The sequence below is a fragment of the Tenrec ecaudatus genome, chromosome 2 (genome assembly GCF_050624435.1).
Source record: "Tenrec ecaudatus isolate mTenEca1 chromosome 2, mTenEca1.hap1, whole genome shotgun sequence".
NCBI lineage: Eukaryota > Metazoa > Chordata > Mammalia > Afrosoricida > Tenrecidae > Tenrec > Tenrec ecaudatus.
The window spans coordinates 245,052,274-245,066,230 of NC_134531.1; the positions used below are offsets into that span (position 1 = coordinate 245,052,274).

The following is a 13,957-nucleotide window of genomic DNA, read 5'->3' on the forward strand; positions in this document are numbered from 1 at the left end:
GTGTCTCCTAACCAGCACAGGGATCAGGGGACAGAAACTGCCCCACCCCCCACCCCTGGGCTGCTCCTCTGCAGAAGGAACTGGCTTTCTCATGCTGCCCCCACAAAAGGGGAGATGAGCCCCCTTCCCCTGGGTGCCCACCTGGAGCTCTAGTCCTGGCCATCTCTGGGGACCCAGGTGACCCAGGCCCTGGCTTTGAAGAGCTGTTTTTAGTAACAGCCACTCCCCTGCTCTGATGATAGGCTCCGGATACAGCCCTCCTCCGGGTCTGCTTCAGTGGAGACTGGGCATTCCTATCCTACTGGTACCTGAATGTTGCTACAAGCCTTGTTGGTGGGGACTCTGCCCTTGCCCTACCTCTGGCGCCTGCCCAGACCTGTGGCCCCTCCAAGACATGCCTTCCTGTCCTGCTCACACGGGTGGGTGGTGAGCTGTCCTGGAAGCAGGACCCGGCTGGGCAGGCCCAGGTGTTGTCTGCTGGGGGAAGTGGGTTTTCCAGGAACCCAGCAGGGGTGGGGGACCTTGAGCCCATGGGAGGGTGTCAGTAGCCCCAGTATAGGCTGAGGTGCCTCATTTCTTGGGCAGGCTGTGGGGCTTGGGCGGAGCGGAAGATGCAGGTGGGAGGGGCTAGGGAGGCCAGTTGGGACATACTTGGATTTTGGCTTAAAACCCCACAGTCCTCGGCCCAGTGGCTACTGCTGCCTTTGCTCGCCCCACCTGGGACCCCCAGCCTCATGGCTCTGGTAAGACTGGCGTGACGCTGGAGCCCACTCTGACCCTTGCTCCCCACCTGAGTCCTGGCTAATGCTTTCTCTGGAGGGCTGTGGCTGCGGTGGTCTTCAGGTGTAGGGGGCGTGTTTGCCAGCTTTGGGTAGGGGCATGGCTGGACTGGGGATCCACAGAGCTTCTAGGCAGGGAGAGGCTCCTGGCTGCTCCCCTGCTCCCTCTGAGTCAGTTGCCTGGGCTGTAGGGGCCTGAGACTGATGAGATGTGTGACTTTCCCGGGTTCTTCCTCTACCAGGAACCCCTGGGCGCATGCAGCTGGGACTTCCAATGGTAGCTGGGAGGCCAGTGAAAGGGTGTGCTGACACACGCTCCCTGGCCCCAGCACACCTGGCAGGGCTTCAGCCCAGAGCCCGGGGTGGTTTGGGATGGAGTCCTGGGGTCCCTTGTTTCTCTGCCCTCAGAGAACCTGGAGGGTGCAGGGCTTGGCGCCCATGGGCTGCCTGGCCTGGTAACCTCCCACCTGCCCCAGCACAGAGGTGGCTTCCAGAACTGCCCCCTGACCAGGGGTGGGATGCACAGGGAGGAGCGAGTGAGCAAGCAGGAACTTAGTCCTAGTAGGCCGCTCCCTCCATGCCCTTCTGTATGCCCACCCAGAGCTTTGTAAGCGAGGGCATGGGCTGGGGCAGACAGGTGGCAAGATGGGAGCCTGCTGGTTCCAGGAGAGGGAAGCGGAGAGCACAGCAATCCTGCCTCTGGGTCTCCGGCCAGTTGCTGGGTCACCTCTCCATGCCTCCGCCTACTTGTGAGGCAGCGTAGTAGTCGGCTGAGTTAATGTATGGATAGCCCTTGGGTCAGACCTGTCATGGGCATTGTGTAAGTTCCTATGGATGTACCCTGTCTCTTCTAGACTCGGGGTTCTGGGTGGCCTTGGCCCTGTTGGTGCAGGATGAGCCCTCACAGGTGCCCCAACCTCCCTTCCATCGCCTGCGGCCTTTGGTCATGTCATCCCACAGCAAGCTTGTCCCCTCCCTGCTGCTCTGCAGGCCAAGTTGCCCAGGACCTGCCTGCTCACCATTCGTGTGCTGCAGGCCCACAGCCTGCCTGTCAGGGACGTGGGTGAGTTGACCGAGAGAGGAGAAGGGAGCTGAGGTTGCAGTTGGAGCAGGGCAGGGACGGTGGGAGGTGGCAGGAGGGCTGGGCCTGCGAGGTCCTGGGAGGAGGGGCTGCAAAGAGGGACGGGCAAGGGCTGGTGATGGAGGGTGGGGCTCGGTGCGTCCCCAGGGATCCCTCTGGTGGTGGACTCTGCGTGGCTAGCTTGGGGGAGAATTGGCCCTCATTTCTTCTCATCCAAGTGACCCACCCTGACTTCTATGTGACCCTGTGGCTGCCCACGGCCTGCAACCACAGGCTCCAGACGCGCACGGTCAACAACTGCAGAAACCCTGTCTGGAACCAGAGCTTCCACTTCTGGGTGCACAGCCAGATCAAGATGGGCCTGCCTCAGCCCAGCCCTACGTACCCCCAGTGCCACCCCCACCCGACCCCCCACCCCATGGCCCTGTCCTGCTGCTCCCCTTCCAGAACATGGTGGAGCTGAAAGTCTTTGACCAGGACCTGCTGACCAGCGATGACCCCATGCTGTCAGTGCTGTTTGACGTGGGCACTCTGCTGCCTGGGGAGTTCCGGCGCCAGAGCTTCTTGCTAAGCCCGCAGGCAAGACTCCACATGGGCGGCCACCCTCGGTACCACCAACGGGATGCTGCTTAAATGCCCCTCTTCAAAGAACTTGTTTACAGACCATGAGGTCAGGTTTCCCTGGTGCCCGAGGCCCTTGTCTACCAGGACCTGCTTCCCGAGGAGCGGCCCCCTCCTTGGGGCCACATTATGGACAGCAGCCCTCCCCGCATTGGCACCCCTAGCTGACATCTGGGTTGGAATCTGCACATACCCACACTGACACACAAACTCACACTCACATTCACACCCACACTCAGCCTCACACACATACACAGGTACACTCACACGCAAGCACACGCACTCAACCACTGTCACACTCACACATGCACAGCCATGTGGATACACATGAACACACACTCACATGTGCACACAACCACTCACATGCATGCCCACATACATGCACACGTCTTACCTTTATAACTTGCTTCTTCAGGGTGGGGAACGGTTCGACGTTGAATTCCGCCTGCGGAGTGTGTGAGTTGGGGGTTGCGGGTGTCAGGGGAGTTGGGGGTTGCGAGGTAGGGAGAGGGGCTCTGGGTCAAATCTCTCCCTTCTGGAAGGAGAGAGCCTCGTGCACTCAGGGCTGGTGTCCTTCCCCGGGGACCCTCTGTGGTTGGAAGGATTGCCTAGGCTTCCTTGGGGACAAGAACCTGACCCCCGCTCATGGTTTTTCCCAGGACAGACTGTGCGGAGCAGCTCACCAGCAACGGTGTCCTAGTGGTGAGTCAGATCATTGTAGTGATTGATTCAGGATCATAGTAGTGATTCGGGATCATAGTGGTGATTTGGGATGGTAATGGTGACTTAGGATCATGGTATTAATTCGGGATCATGGTAGTGATTCGGGATCATAGTGGTGCTTTGTTATCATAGTAGTGCTTTGTGATCATAGTTGTGATTTGGGATCATAGTAGTGCTTTGGGATCATAGTAGTGCTTTGTGATCATAGTAGTGATTCGGGATCATAGTAGTGATTTGGGATCATAGTAGTGCTTTGGGATTGTAGTGGTGAGTGACACACCCTCCCTCAGGCCATCTGCTCACTTGCCTCCTGGCTGCAAGTCTGTCTGGACCAGGAAAGAGCAAAGTGGGAGGGGCTATGATTTCCAGAGGACATGGGACTGAGGAGCAGGAACCGCGGGCTGCAGGGGAAAGGGTAGTGGTGAGATATCCTTGCGTGGGAGGGGCGGCATATGAATCTTCTCTTCCCAACACAGGCCCGTGAGCTTTCCCACTTGCATGTGCAGCTGGAGGAGACCGGGGACCAGAAGGGTGAGTCTCCCAGGTCACCAGGACAGCCCTGGCCCTCAGCCTATGTCTTCCCCCTTCCTCAGCTGCCCATCCTGGAAGAAGCTGCCAGCCACCTTTAGCCTCCGAAGGCTAGGGGCTGGGGGTGAAACTGCCCGGGCTTACCAGGACCTGGTCTTTTCCCATGACCCTGCTCCGAGGGGGCTGGGCTGGGGGTAACTCCTCCCAGCCTCTGCCAGCCACAGGGGTGGGAGACACCTCACGGGCAGGGAACCCCCTCCCACCCCTACCTCGGTTCCTTTCTCCAGAGTCAAAGGGAAAAGTTCAGCTTGTGGTCCCCAGGTCCTATGAGGGATCTCAGGAGGCCACCGTAGGCAGCGACTCCTTCCGTTTCCACTTCCCCACCTGCTGGGAGCAGGAGCTGAGTATCCACCTGCAGGTTGGGTGCCCCCCCCCCACTGGCCCCCTGGAATTCAGGCCCTCAGGGCCGGGTGGTACCCCTGCTCTGAGACTCGGGTAAGTGTACAGTTTTGGTCCCCTTGCAGAACGCCCCCCAGGAGCAACTGAAGGTGCCACTCAGGGCCCTGCCATCAGACCAGCTCGTGAGGCTGGTCTTCCCTACGTCCCAGGTACTCTTCACTCAGAGGAAGAGACCTTGATGTGGGGGTGGGACAGGGCCTCAGGCCAGTGTGGGGGTGGGGGCAGGGGGTGACTCCTTCTCTCCCTTTTCTTTTGGGCCAAGCCCCTGGGCTGGGCTGTGGGGGTGCATCCCAGTGGAGATGGCTGGGGCATCCCAGGACCGGAGTTGGGGTGGAGGTGCCAGCCTTTCTGAGTGGTGTGTTGCTGGTTTGCAGGAGCCTCTGATGAAGGTGGAGCTGAGAAAAGAAGACAGGTGAGAGGCTGGGCTGGGGGAGAGCAGCCGGGGGAGGGAGGGCACTACGTGCAGCTGGGTGGCCTGGAGGACCGGAAGGAAGCGGGTGGCTGCAGCAGGGAGCTCCCAGTCTTGGGAAGGTGCTCAGAGCAGAGAGGGTCCTTCCTCAGCCTTGTAGTCTGCATGTGGCCTCACCGGGTGGGAGAGAGGTGGGGGCTGAGGAGAGTTACACGTCTGGTTTGAGGAGCACAAAGACCAGAAGGAAGCAACCTTTTGGGTGGAAGCAACGTGGCTGGGCCTTCAAGAACTTTTGCTGGCCCTCGGTGTCTAGGAGCATAAGCAGCCCCAACTTAAAGACCTTTGTTCCTTCTCAGCCCCCGTGCCCCCTCCCCAGTGTAGCCCTGGTCCAGCGTTGCAGGGGAGGGAGAAGCTGAGACTCAGGGCCGCCTTTGGTCACAGGGACACCCTCATCTGCCGGTTGGCCTTGCTGTCATCCCAGGCGTGTTGGTGTGGCTCTGGGCCCACCATCCCCCCCTCACTCTCCAAGCTTCAGCACGCAGGCTGAAGGGAGAGAAGAGATGGACGTGGATCTTTCAGGGAGATGGGCCCAGTGTCCTCTTTTCTGACGAGGATGAGCACTGTCTCACTGTCCGTCCATCCCCCCACCCCACCCCCAGACCAGGGGAGCTGGCCGTGCACCTGGGCTTCGAGCTCTGTGCTGAGGAGCAGGCCTTCCTGAGCAGGAGGAAGCAGGTGGTGGCCAAGGCCCTGCAGCAGGCCCTGCAGCTGGAGGGAGACCTGCAGGAGGACGAGGTCTGTTGGGCTGGGCAGGAGTGTGGGGGTCTCAGGCCGAGGGTTGAGCTAAGTGGGCCTCCACGCTTCCATTGCTCGACCAGGGTTGGTTGTAAGGCGGACTTGTGTTTGCCTCTTGTCTGCCCACCTACCCCCCTTGTACTTCCCGGAGCTCTCTTGATGTTATCTTGGGCCCGATGCGGCCGAGCAGTGTCAGAACCACGGGCCCCACCAGGGGTAGCTACCCTTCTCTGGGCGTTGGCCCCTGGCATGGAGCTTCTTTTAAGACTGGGCCTCTCAGACAACTCGGTGTACATCTGGCCAGGCCTCTCTGCTGGTTGGGCTGGCTCCTAAGGAAATGAGCTCCGTGCAAAGGGAGAGGGACGCTGATTTGGGGGTTTTGAGGTGAGCCTGTGTCTTTTAAGAAGTGACCGCCGTACTCCCCAGGCTGGGGAAGGGGAGATAAGGCCTGTGGCCTGTACACTCCCTGGAGTTTTCAAAACCGGAAAGGACCTACCCTGCTGAAGGAGGTTATCCTGACATGACTCTCCTCAGCTGCTCTGACTCAAACCCGCTCCATGGGTCCCCACCAGACTCTGACCTACACTAACTTGGTGGTGGGGCCAGGGGCAGGGGACTGAGTGGCCACTTGACTTGCTGTGTTCTCCTCCTGTGGTTTTTACTGCCCGGCACACCCTGACCTCCCCTCCACTAACTGGAAGTCCCCGCAGGGCCTACCTTGAGCCCAGCTGTACTCTGCCCTTCCAGGTCCCAGTGGTGGCAATCATGGCTACTGGTGGAAGGGTCTGGGCAATGACTTCCCTGTATGGGCAGCTGACTGGCCTCAGGGAGCTGGGCCTCTTGGACTGCGTCTCCTACATCACAGGGGCCTCGGGCTCCACTTGGTGAGCAGGCTGAGTGTGGGATCTGAGGGTGAGTGGGCAGAGGCAGGGGTGCCTGTGGTAAGGCTTCTCCAGTGCCCCCTTGGCCTCCCTGACTAGATTGGAAGGTCTGCGAGGAGGCAGGTGGCAGGTGTGATATGCCCAAGGTGCCCCATGGGCTTCGGCTGTCTCCATGGAGCTGGAAGGCACCTGCGGGCTGCTGCCCTGGGAGAGAAGGTCCGAAGGGGTGTGAGGTCTCGGGGGACTCTTAGAGGAACCTGTCTGCCCCCGACCTCTGGCTTTGTCTAGGACCTTAGCAAACCTCTACAAGGATCCAGAGTGGTCGCAGAAGGACCTGGGGGGCGCCACCGTACTGCTGAAGATGCAGGTGACAAAGAACAAGCTGGGCGTGTTGGCTCCCAGCCAGCTGCAATGGTACTACCAGGAGCTGGAGGAGTGCGCTCGCCTGGGACACCCGGCCTGCTTCACCAACCTCTGGGCCCTCATCAATGAGGCCATGCGATGCGACAAGATGGAGTACAGAAGGGCAGCCCACGGGGACGGGCCTGGACCTGGAGGCAGCCCTGCTGGGTAGCAGGGCGAGGGGAGATCTCCAGAGACCAGGCAGCAATGGGTTTACATGGAGGTATCTTCCTACAGCCTGATGACCACAAGCTCTCGGAGCAGCGACAGGCCCTGAGGCACGGCCAGAAACCTCTCCCCATGTACTATGCCCTCAACACTAAGGGGCATGGCCTGTCCACCTTCGAATTTGGAGGCAGGTCGAGGCAGCTGGTTGAGGCCCCAGGCGGCCAGAGGTCGGGGAAGGGGTGGTTGGGATGGTGTGGGGAGGCAGTTTTTCATGCCCGTCTCCTTACACTCTGGTCCGGGACCCGAGTGAATCCAGACACCCATGACCCCAGAGTCACTTGGACTGGAGGGGAGTCGCCCCGTCCTTTGTGGCTGCCCTGCGTGGGTTCGAGTGGGCAGGAGGGTGGTGGCCAACAGCGGTCCCTTCCCACCGCAGAGTGGTGTGATTTCTCCCCCTATGAGCTCGGTTTCCCCAAGTAAGGTGCCTTCATCCCCTCCGAGCTCTTCGGCTCCGAGTTCTTCATGGGGCGGCTGATGAAGAGGATGCCTGAGTCCCGCATCTGCTTCCTGGAACATGAGGGGGTCTTGGAGAGAGAATGGGGGAGGGGAGAATGTTTCTGGGGGAGCCCCATCACTGAGGGGGGCAGCAAGGAAGGGTCAGGCTGTGACAGGGATGGGGGCTCTCATCCCCTTGTGTCTGCGCTCCCAGGTATCTGGACCAACCTATATGCAGCCAGCCTCCAAGACAGCTTATACTGGTCCTCGGAGCCCAGTCCATTCTGTGATCGCTGGGCTCAGACCCTGACCAGCTTGGGTAGGTGCCCAGGCTCCAGGGCTGGTGCTGGGGGTGGGCATGTGACTCCCAGCTCTGTGTGTGTGTGGTGGTGGGGGCACTGGTCTCAGCTCTTTCCCTCTCCAGGGTCACTGCCCTCAGACTGGGCTAGCACCCACGCCCCACTCCCTGGCTGTGCAGACAAGGAGCAGGTCCCAGTGCTGAAGATGGAAGAGCCACCCAGCCTGGCTGGGAGGATCGGGGAGTTGTTCTCTGGCCTCCTGACGCGGCGCCCGCTTGCCCAGGCCACCCACAACTTTCTGCGTGGTCTCCAGTTCCACAAAGACTATTTCCAGCACCCTCACTTATCCTCCTGGAAAGGTAGCTTCTCCCACCTTGGCCCAGCCCCCTGAAGTCTTTCCAGAGCTGTGGGCCTTGGCTCCAGGCCCCTCCTGGGCCCCTCACCCCACCCCTTGGCTCCAGGCCTTCCATGTGTGGCCCCACGGGATGTGGGAAGTAGAGTTTCCTGCCTTCTCCTTCAGCTGGGGCTGGAGGTTGCTTCAGGGCTGGGGCCAGGTGGGTGGGGCCTGAGGGCGGAGTCTTTTTCCAGGAGCAGCCAGTGACTGCCACTGACCAGGGGAGCAAGCATGGTGTCCTCAGCACCCGTGCTCAAGGCTGCCCTCCCACGCCGCCCACCTCTCCAGACACCAAACTGGATGGACTCCCTAACCAGCTGACCCCTGGGGAGCCCCGCCTTTGCCTGCTGGACATGGGCTACTTTGTCAACACCAGCTGCCCGCCCCTCCTGCAGCCCACCCGGGACGTGGACCTCATCCTGTCGCTGGACTACAACTTAAATGCCGCCTTTCAGGTGGGGGAGCTGATGAGTGGCAACCGAGGATGCTAGGGTGGCTTCACAGTGTGTGCCTTGCTGGCTTCCTCTCAAACCTACGAGACAGGGACCCACATGCTATGGGCTGAGCTGTCCAGAGAAACAAAAGCAGCAACACTCCTTTGTGTAGAAAGAAAGAGCTTTAGATCAAGAAGTCATTTTAGATCAGCAAGGCATCCAAGCCCAGTGCGATTCAAGACCATGCTAGTCAGAACCTTCCTCAGCCTCTGTGTAGCTGTAGGCAGATAATGCCCAGGCTGGCGTGAACACAGCCGAGTCGGCGGCTCTCCAGGCTGGTGGCCCCATGGGGCCGTCCCTGGAGACAGAATCCCAGCAAGGAGGAAGAGGCTCATAACATCTCCCCTTCCTTCCAAGGAGGGATCACCAGGCTTCCACCTGAGTGACAGGTGGGACTCCACCCCTGCACTTTCACGCAGGTCCAAGTGGACATAATATCTAACCACCACACCATGTCAAAAGAACCAAACCAGGATCCCCACCATGGAGTCCATGCTGACTCACCGGGTCCCCCTTGGTGTGTTTCCGAGATCGAACTGCTTACGGGAGTAAAAATGCCCATGGAGCAGTTTGTCACAGGAAACCAGCCTCTAACAACCAATGGGTCAGTAGGCACAATTGTATGGCGATAAAATAGTAAAGGTCTAGTAAAGTCATAGAGGCTAGGAGAGATAGGGGAGCGAGAGTACAATAAAGGTGTCAGGCACGTTTTATGATAGCATGCTCACCTCAGCTCCTCTTGATGGACCACGTGGGAGTGGGGGAAGAGAGAGCATCTGTATTATCTTGGGGGTAGTTACAGGTAGCCTTAAGACATGCATATTCAGTAGTTACATACGCCACAAGGTGGGTGGGATCGACAGTAACGTCCTGAGCTCACAAGTGAGGAAACCTAACAGCTGCATTGGGGGAAGCTGAGAGGGGGGCTGGGCGACAGCAGGAAGAGAGAGCCAGAGGATGTCTGCCTCTGTAGGGAGATCAGACCAGCCATGTGCTCACTTGAAGGAAGCATGGCTGTTAAGGGAGAGTCTGTGGCTACCAACGTGGAGGCACAAGTTCAGGAATGTGGTGCTCGGCCCTCTCTCCATGGAGCAGCGGGTGGTTTCCCAGTGCTGACCCTGCAGAACCTCGCCCAGCACATAACTGCTTCACCACCAGCGCTCCCTGTGAAAAGAACTGGAGTTTCATTCACGCTCCTTCAGGGGGCTTTCTCCGCAATGGGGAGAGGATGTGATGGTGAATCTGGTTGGCTGCACCTGCACCCTGGCTGGTTGCAGGCCGTCGGCACTCCAGCGTTTAGTTTCTGTGTTAATTTAGTGAGAGGTGTGTGCCCTTCATGGCTGGCCTCAGCGATGGCTACAGTCCGTTTGGTGGAGCTCTGAGGGGCTGCGGCATGGCTGTCCACTCTGACTGATGCTTGGTCCTGTGTGACGTCAGTGTCCAGGACCAAGGGAGCCCGAGGCTAGCCCTCTCCTGACCTCTGTGCCCCTGCAGTAGCTGCAGATGGTGGGCCGCATGTGCCAAGAGCAGGGCATCCCATTCCCGCCCATCTCTCCCAGCCCTGAGGAGGAGCGCCAGCCTTGGGAGTGCCACAAGTTCTCCGACCCCGGCCGGCCTGAGGCCCCAGTCATTCTGCACTTCCCCCTGGTCAACAACTCCTTCCGGGACCACTTGGCCCCTGGTGAGCCAGCTCGCCGCCACCCCCTTCTTGGTGTCCCAGCCTCCCCGACCCAGCAGACCCGCCCTCCACCCCAGCACCCTGCCCCTCCATGCCCACGATGTGCTCTCTCTGCACAGGGGTCCCTAGGACGCCCGAGGAGCAGGAGGCCAGCCAGGTGAACCTGTCTCCGTCTGACTCCCCCTAGCACTACTCGAAAGTGACCTATAGCCAGGAGGACTTGGACAAGCTTCTGGGCCTGGCCCACTACAACATCTGCAACAACCAGGAGCCGCTGCTGGCTGCCCTGCGCGAGGCCGTGCGGAGGAGAAGGCAGCGCTGACAGCCCGGCCCCGAGTGACGCCATGGAGGGACAGCGCTGCAGCTCTGCCCGGCCATGCCTCGGCCTCAGAGAGCCATCCCCCAGTGTTCTGGGGCCTCGGAGGGCCTGGTTGGCCCCAGCGGTACCCTTCCTAGCCTTGGGTGTATGCCCTGGTACCCCAGACGGGGCAGGAGCTGCCAGCACCTCACAGAGGGCCATCTGCACTGTGAACCGAAGCTGTGACTGCGGGCTTGCTACAGCTCAGCAGCTGCTCTGGTCCTGGGCCCTGGGCCCCTGGAGCAGGCCACAGTGGGCCTCTTCTCCAAGCACCGGGAGAGGTGGGGTGCAGAGGTGCTGTGGCAGCCGGGGTGCAAATGGGTTGGGGTTCGGGGTGGCTGGGCCCGGTGTAGAGTGCTGGCACTGGAGGGAGGGTCCCAGGCTCCCCTGCCCTGCTGCTCTGAATGCTGTACGCAGGGACTCAGGGGCTGCACACATTACAGGACTCGTCCCACCAACGGTCTGAGGATGTCATTGCTGCTACGAATGGGGATACCTTTGGTACCACCATCAAAGACCAGTTTAGGAAACAAGACAAGGACACATCTCCCTGGCCCCGCAAAGAGTTGCCAGCCTCTTGGTGCTGTGCCACCCTTTCCCAGCAGGAAGCCCCGTAGGAGGTGTCTGCTTCGGGCACCCCTGCCCCACCCTCCCAGCCAGTAGCTGCCCTCTTTGCCGGGTGGGGGTCAGAGCACCTCGAGAAAAAGCCTAGGAAGGTGTGACCTCAGAAGGGCTGCCTCTTACCAGGAGCTGCCTGTTCCCAGGGTGCTGCGTGGTGGCCTGGCTAGACTGTGGCGAGCCTGCATGGGCAGTCTGTGGTTGGTTCCATGTGGTGACCTGGATGGAGCACGTCCTCACCTACAGCCCCAGGGTCACTTCTGGCCCCACCCACCCCTGTGGAGGAGCAGCGAGGCCCATTGAATGAATGTTGGGTCCCTGGGCCACACCTGCCCCACCCCACCTCCCTGACCATACCCCACGTTCCTCTAGCATTGGTAACCACGTGGATTCCCATGACACTCCCCTTCCCCCAATGCATGGCTGAGTGACTCCCAGGTTGGGCACAGAGTGAGAGTCAGGGCAGGAGTGACTGCTCAGTACCCCTGTGTCCAGGATGAGGCTTCACCCCAGCCATTCATCCCATTCATGAACTGGACCCCATGGGAGAGTGCGTGGAGGTGGGCAATTACGTGGAGGTGGTGCCCCAGGATGTCTCCACTGGTGGAGGGTGGTGGGCTCAGGGGTGCTGCACATTCTGGGGGGTGGGAGTAGGGGGGAATAGGGGCTCCTGCTTGCACATGTGAGAGAGAGAGAGAGCCTTTTCTGCCCTGCCTTCTCTGCCTCCACTTTCTGACCCCTGACTAGATTCTCATCTCTCCTTGGAGGGCGACGGGGCCTGTGCCTTGGGAGAGCTGCAGGGGACTGTGACAGCAAGGGACGGGGAGGCAGCAGGCTGCCCATGAGCTGAGGTTGGTTTGGAGAGGGAAGAGGAGAAGGCAGGCCAAAGGGCACAGTTGCAGGAGGCCAAGTCCAGGCAAGCTTGCTGGGACTATGCCAAGAGAGGCTGCCCTAACCCCGTGCTGCTCCAGTAGGCAAGGCGTTCCGAGAGGGCCTACTCTTCTCCACAGACCAGCCAGCAGCAGGAAGCTGAAGGATCGCAGGGGTCTGCAGATGTGTGTGTGTGCCCATGGACGCACACCACACACACACACACATGGATGGACATACCACAGGCACGTATACCATAAACACACCTAGATGAACACACACCACACCGATGGACACGCATCTACCAAAACACGTGAACACCTATCACAGGTGCACCCGCACACACACATGCACACATGGACAGGAATGAATGCAGAGGGCTGAGCCCGTGGGTGGGGCAACCGTCAAGTCTGGGGAAGGGAGTGACATGGTCCAGAAGCTGCCTGGGGACAATGGGTTGCCCTGGCGGGTGGGGGTGAGGCTTCTCTTGGTCCCAGGGCAGTGGGCGTCTGGTGCGGGAGGTGCAGAGCAGATGGGGACCTTGCTCCAGGAGCCCCGAGCAGGCGATGCCGGCGTGTCCACATCCAGTCACACCACCACTGTCCTGAGAGGTGAACTGGCTTTCTCTGTGCCCACATTGGGGGCCCGGGCCACGTGTTCCAGGGAGCAACTTGTGCAGCCTGGAGCTTGGGACCCCTTACTTAAGCTGAGAGGCCCTGTCGGACAACCTTCAGCAAAGCTCAGCCTTTGAGTTCTGGGCTTCTGGCTTCAGGGCACGGTGAGGGCAGCTGCTGGTTCTGGCCCAGCTGCAAGCAGCCTGGCTGTACCTGGCCCTTCTGGGGACTCCAGATAGCACTGGGGAAACTGGGTGCACCGAGAGGCTGGGTTACTTGCTAGAGACCACAGCTAATTAGCAGTGGAGTTGAGACCCGATATGGCCCTCACCGTAAAAAGGAAGTGTTTTCTGCCCTGGTGACCCTTGGCCTTCCCTGACATCAAGGGTGACCATAGCAGCCACATGAAGAGTGTCAGAAGCAGGGCACAGTGACTGCCTCAACCTCCCTACACTCCCCCCGCCAGGGCTCTTTCAGTCTTGGCCTAGTGCCTCTATTGCTGGGGAGCAGGCTGGAGAGTCCCCCACCCCTGCAGGGCCCACAACCTTCCTAGCAGTGCCAGCGGATCTGAGAAGGCACAGCCTGGCAGTGTGTGGCCAGGCTCCTGGAAATGGTCCCATTGAAGATCTGGAGAGCAGACCGATTGTTTTCCTTTGATTGTGTTACAGACACCTTACAGGAGAGAAGGACGTTTATAGATCACTGTCTACAGTTTCTGACCTTCAAAGCACTCAAATCATTGCCATCGAGTCGATTTCTATCATCGAGGCCCTGTAGGACAGCACACGACAGCCCCTGCGGCTCTCTGAGGCTGTCACTACGGGAGCAGACAGCCGAGCCGCGTCTTTCTGATGGGTTTCAGACCACTGACCTTGCCACGAACAGCAGCTCGGGGCATGCCTTTTTCTGACCTTGGGTTTGACTAATATATATATACACACATATAATGCACATATATATATGAATTTTAATATAGAGGGTTTTTGTTTTAAGTGGACACATGCAGAGCAGTTTAACAATTTATACACATTTTGTTTGCAGCCCTCATAATATAACACAGCACTCTTCTTGCCTCCTCCCTGGCCACTCCCTCCCTCCTGAACTTTGAGGGCAAATGCTCCCCTTTGCTCTGGGAAGCACGTGCCTCACAGGTGCCATGCGTTCACTTTATCAGCTCGACTGTTGCTTGGGCAGGGGTGATTCCCGGAGCTGGGCTCTGTTTTGGATTTGAAGGGCCCTGGTCTCGGGGTTCCAGCAGTCCCTGTCAAACTTGTAATGCCCTCTCTTCATG

At 59.6% G+C, this 13,957-nt stretch overlaps 1 pseudogene; it reads left to right on the plus strand.

Annotated features, from left to right (window-relative positions):
• The first annotated feature begins 734 nt into the window (after positions 1 to 734).
• On the plus strand, positions 735 to 10,528 carry LOC142441411 (cytosolic phospholipase A2 beta-like; annotated as a pseudogene).
• Positions 10,529 to 13,957: the final 3,429 nt, after the last annotated feature.